Raw genomic sequence first — 6,000 nt, forward strand, 5'->3', positions numbered from 1 at the left:
TACCCTTTAACACTAATTAGCTCTAGGACTGCTTAGGAACAGGGTCATTTCCCATAGTAACCCGCAAAATAGAAGAACCACAAATAGTGTCTTATTTCAATACTTTCGAACCCCAGCAATATTTGTAGAGAATTTTCTGAGCTTTAAAGCTGTTAACGTTTCACTTAGATATCATTGGGTCACTAACACTGGTAAAGAACAACCGTAGCTGCAGCCTAAATTGACTCCAGCACGAGTACTATTATCGCGAACACAGAACTTTGTCTTACCGAGGATCTTATTAAAGGGTTTGGACACCTATAAAACAGCTCCATAAAAATTTCAGGAACATTTGTGGACTAAACAGCGAGTGCTTCCATCTTTCTCTACAGCATTTTGTCGTGTTTTGCCTATTGAGAGTCTCAGAAAATCAGGGTTTCATCAAAACTTGGTTGATTGTCCACTGACATATCGCAAGCGTAGAGCGGTGATATGTCAGTGGACATAGAATGTTCTCTAACCCTAACGTTGCATTTTATCATTTCTCGCTTTATGAAAATCCTACCAAATAGAACGATGATTGTGCTGCATTGCAATAATATGTCAGCCGGCGAAGAGCATGAGTGTCAAGGATACCAAACAAAGGCCCTTGTTAATAAGTCAACAACTTTCTCTAAATCTTAGTCACGAACGTAGTTACAGTTTTTATTTCGATCTTTATTGTTTTTGTAATCGGTCCTTTAAGCATCACGAAGCGCATAGAAAACCTGAGTGAGCATCCTTTTACAATAGTTCTCTCTTTGATTTCGTATGGTCTTGCCAAACTTGTACTTTCGACGCTTTTTGATTTGGCGCAAGCGAGTCTGATATGTGAGAACCTTTGCTATTTGGTTTAGGTTACGTGTTATAGTTATGCTCAAAAGAATACAAATAACATTATTGCACAACTTTAATTGATTCATGTTCTAATTAGAAAATGTTCCTGGTACATGCTGGTTTACTTGTCTTTGTAGACGACCTGCAAAGTAGTCCCATCCACCAGTTTCGGCAGTCGTTACACTGAGTGCAACACTGACCTTTAAGCTTATAAACCAAATTCTCTCTCAGCAATATTATGGACTACCGCAAAATTTTGTTGCGATTGACTGTGACGTCAAGTTGATATCAGCCAATCATTGGCACCAGGAAAATGGGATGTTATTCAACGAGAGCAAGCACCAGGGTCTCGTTCTTGGCGAAACAGACTATAGTTTTTCCTTCCCAGTAAAAGACACATTAGAGATATTCGGAATGGAAATGGATGATAAGCTCGATTTCTCTAGTCACATATCCATCATATGCAAAAAAATCAATAATCAATTTAATGTTATGTGACGATTTCGAAAACTGATATCGAGGGACACCTTACTTACGCTTTACAAAGCTTACATTTTACCGCATTTTAATTATTGTTCCTCAGTTTGGCACTTTTGCGGGGCGCGGAATACGGATAAACTAGAGGCGCTGAATAAGAGAATACTTAGATTTATACTTAGGGATTACTTGTCGCCATATGATAGCCTTCTGTCTAAGGTCAACACTAGTTCCTTATGTAATGGGCGTATCCAGAATTTCCTTATTTTATTGTACAAGAGCCTGTTTTTCACTCATTTTCCAGCTTATATGAGAGGTATCTTCTCACTTCGGTCCTCCTCTTATAATCTTCGCGGTAATTGCATACTGTCACTTAGAAAACCTAGAACAACTAGTTTTGGCCTTAATTCATTTTCATACTTCTCAGCTAAGCTATGGAATACAGTCCCTGACTATATCCGCATGAGTGCATTTAAAGACTTTAGAAAGATAATCCAAGGCCATATCTTTGTATAGTCGCTCCTGCTTATCTTCACTTTTCTGTTTATTTCTACTGATATGTTACATAATTATATTTCTAAATACTGTGTATTAGTATATTTTAGTGTAATTAGTATTTTAGATCTTGTACAGATATATGTATGAATATATACATATAGATAATCTCCATTTTAAGTTTTCTCGTAGATATTAGCTCCAAAAAGCTACTCTAAAATTCGAGATGAAATAAAGTTTATGATGATGATGATGAAGCCATCTATTGTAAGATAGAGAGATCGAGTAATCTTTTTCTGTAACCTGAAGCTACGTGTTTATCGCCTCGGCTGGCGACCGAACGCCTTTAGATCACAGCCCTGTTATTTGTACCAAAATATCCACTTTAGTGAGAGCCGTTTTGTAGTGTTGATTATTAAGAAAATAGTACATCTAATAAAGAATGGTAAACGCTTTGCCATTTATTCATCACACTTGACAGAGGGGAGCGAAAGGTGAGTGATGTGTCAGCAGCTGATTAGCAATATCAAACACTCCTTAAAAATTATCGTAATTTCACACGTGTGCTGTTCTGGCTTTTCTCAGGGCAGGAAATTCGTGTAAAACATCCCATTTATTGATAAAACTGTTTTAAGTGTTGTCCGGTCATATGTTTTTAGGAGAAAATATGCAGTTTTTTAAATCAGTTTTGATTACAGGATAGAATAGGTCCTAAAACATACCCACTAACAAACTAATTTCGTTTAACTTTCGATGTTTTCGTTCCGATGTCCATATATATGCCTAAAAAGGTTAATGAGCTACCCAGCAGTACATGTAGGTGGTAAATGTGGTGTAGTCCTCATAGTAGGTCAGGTGACATTGATTGCAGGGGATGCTTAGGGTTGGTTACCGACAAATCCTAAGAGTGGGAAAATTAGAATTTATAGCACAAATTGTCTCAATCATTTTATTTAAAATTATACATAGAGTGCGTTTATTTGAGCAGGCGGAAATGAAAACGCTATGTTCAAGTTTATATTGCCATGCAGGTATGGTCATGATATAAAATCAATACTCTGTTTAAAATATTTAGTTTAAGAGTTGAAAAGCGATGATCAAAAGATAACCGGTATGTTAGGCTTTCTGATCAGACTTTCTGAAGCATAATTTGCATACATTTATGATTATGGTCAGTGATATATGATCTGTGATTTCGCACTCTCGCACGGTGGAAGGGTGAAGACCCAGCAAAGTAATGGGAGATCATTTTGTCTTATTGAGGAAGTTGTCTAAAGAGAATGAAGAGAGCCGTTAGATGTTCAGAGCATCGCCTAGTGCCTTGTATCGAGATTTCAAGGGATCTTAGCCGCTTTATTACAACTTCATCGGGGAAAAAAAAGTTGTGGCCAGTATTTATCCCAGCAGTTTTGTTTATTAATTCAAACTAGGGTTTTTTTAAATGACTTTTGTCGAAAGTTACTGACATTTAGCCTGTTATGTAAATCGTTGTCTAAACTCTTCCTTAGATTTTTTTATAGTGTCTGTATTCACGGTAACGGTTTGAAATTCATCCTTGAAGATTTTGCTTTATTATAACCGGCATTCAAACCTGACAAATCTATCTTCTATATTTTCTTGTGTATACTGAAAAAGTATTCACAGCTCTTGTGATATTTCATGACGGTAAAACCGTTTAAGAGTGTTGCATAACTAATGTTTATCTTGTATGAAATAAGTTATGATCTTATCGCATAATTCAAAATTGCAGCCTTCTTTCAAAAGTGATGATCACAACCTCTGCCAAAAGGGGATTACGGTTTTTCTGGAGAGGAATGCAAGACAGCTCTATTGAGGGCTTCGTGAAAAGGATATCGCTTCTCAGTTTACTTCTTGTCCCTTCAGTTCGCTTTGAACATTCACTAGAAAAGTAACCGATTTGCTGCACGACAATATCCTCCCCTAAAGAGGATTGTTATGTGCTAGACGCTAGCATTTTGACTTTTATACCACAAACTTGCAAAAGTGATAAATTAATGACTACTGCACAGTACTCATTTTCGATTTATTGCACTGCGTTTGGAGACCGATGCTTTTCTCTGCTTCGCTTGATTTTTTTTTTTTTTTTGAATAAGCAGGCAATACAGTTTTTGAGCAAGGAAATTTACCACAGAAAAAGTTATAGTATGAGTCTACGGAATCCAGAGGTCTACTTCAGCAAGTTTTCTTGGATAAATTTCCTTCAAAGCCTTGTTTTAGATAGTGTATATAGCGAGCTAAGGTTCCAAGAGTGCATGTGAGCTATCAAAAACACCTCTAGACTTAAAGCCTTAAATCTGAAATTTCAATCTGTTGTCTGGACGTAAAATTAAGTATTCATTGCATTGCTAGAGACTCTCCTCGTTGCTCTTGAACAACGAGTCAGCATGCCCTTGCCAGCATAAGGGTTCAATGAACATATTCATAGTACTGTACCAAAGTTCGTTTTGTGCGTTTTCGATGGCCATTATTGAATTTGCTTTGTAAAATGGCAATTTTAGATGCTCTACAGAAAGGGAGCTGATCTACAGCGTGAATAATGCGATAAGCTATTCGCGAAACTACAGAGTCAACATATGGAAAAGTTACTCCTGTGTTTCATGCAAATTCGTATTGCGCTCGACGATAACCTGGGCACTGTAAGTGTATGTCACGAGAGACAATAACATTCTGGGCAGGGGCCTGATCTCTGGTTGTTCTCTCGCACTAATTCTCTCTTTCCTGTTTATGAGTTCTTCAGCTCTTTCGCGATTGACTGCGTTTTGTGCCGACTTACTAATAACTCGTCTTGTAGCTGGTGTGTTTGAGATGTGGTGTGCTTAACGACGGGCGCTGTCACTTTGACTAATGAAACGTACTTCCGACTTGCTTCCCGTCTTAGGTATCCATGGCACAGGCCTCCCAGGCGGACTGGGAGCACAAAAATGTTCTTATTTAAGTTAATTGTAGTTACAAGGAAGGATAAGAACTGGTCAGGACTTGATACGAGGAACAAGGGCGGCGTCGCTGTTTACGTCAAGAAAAACCTATCTGTTGTGGATGTTTATGTCTCAAGGCTTTAGGAATTAACTTGCATAACTATCTGCTTCCTACGGGGCATAGATTTTTTGTGTGCGGAGTCTATCAACCGCCTTAACATAGTTATGCGGAGAACGATATAGAGAGGGTGGGAATTGCACATCTGCGCTCCAAGCTATTCAGCACCAGATTTGCAAATACCTAGATGATAATAACTGTAAACCTGTGCGGTCAAACAATCTCTTGTCCACAAAGCTTAAACAATTACGTGTATCTCCATATCTTGTTAATTGGTATCACAGTTTCTTATCCGGTAGACAGCAACGCATTTTGTCTGGTAAATATCATTCTAGGTGGAAAGCCATCAATAAGGGCACTACAAAAGATAGTATTAGTGGCTCCCATCTCTTTAATATCTTTTTAACGATCTTGAAACTACCTATGATGGATTCTCTGCGTTATTGAAATATGCTTATGATTCGACAATTGTTACACCGGTACTAGGCAATACTGATACCTCTGTAGCCATATTAAATGTGTTTTTAAATTGGTCACCAGATAATCGTATCTCATGTAATCCTAGTAAATGCAAAGAGCTTGTAATTAGAAAAAAAATCGAGCAAGGACACCTATAATCCAGTCAATTGCATTTCAGAACGTAATCAATTGTGCTTACTCGGAGTCACACGTCAGAGTGATTGTAAGTTTAGTTCTCATGTTCAAGTCAAACTAGTTAAGGCTAACAAGTGCCTCCATATATTAAGAACTTTGAAAAAGGAACAATATGACCAGAATGAAATAGATCTCCTTTTTAAGTATTACCTAATAATAACACAGAACGATTCATGAACACATTTGTAAATAGACTAATTTGTGAACACAACCTGTTATAGTTACATCATTTAATTTTGGCCATAGTATATTACTGTAAATTTTCATTACACAGTTTTTCGTTTATGTAACATAGGATATTTATCTTTTATTGCACGACTCGGGCAGTCAGAGGGCCAAAAACTAAAATCAACCAGTCAAAATGCTTTATTGCCGGTCCAATATTCTCTAAGTATTGGACCGGGCACTGTACCGAATGGTCCCGAATGATACCGCACTTGTGTCCCTTTGAACTTCAGTCGTATA

The sequence above is a fragment of the Stylophora pistillata genome, chromosome 2 (assembly GCF_964205215.1).
Source record: "Stylophora pistillata chromosome 2, jaStyPist1.2, whole genome shotgun sequence".
In the NCBI taxonomy this organism is placed as follows: domain Eukaryota; kingdom Metazoa; phylum Cnidaria; class Anthozoa; order Scleractinia; family Pocilloporidae; genus Stylophora; species Stylophora pistillata.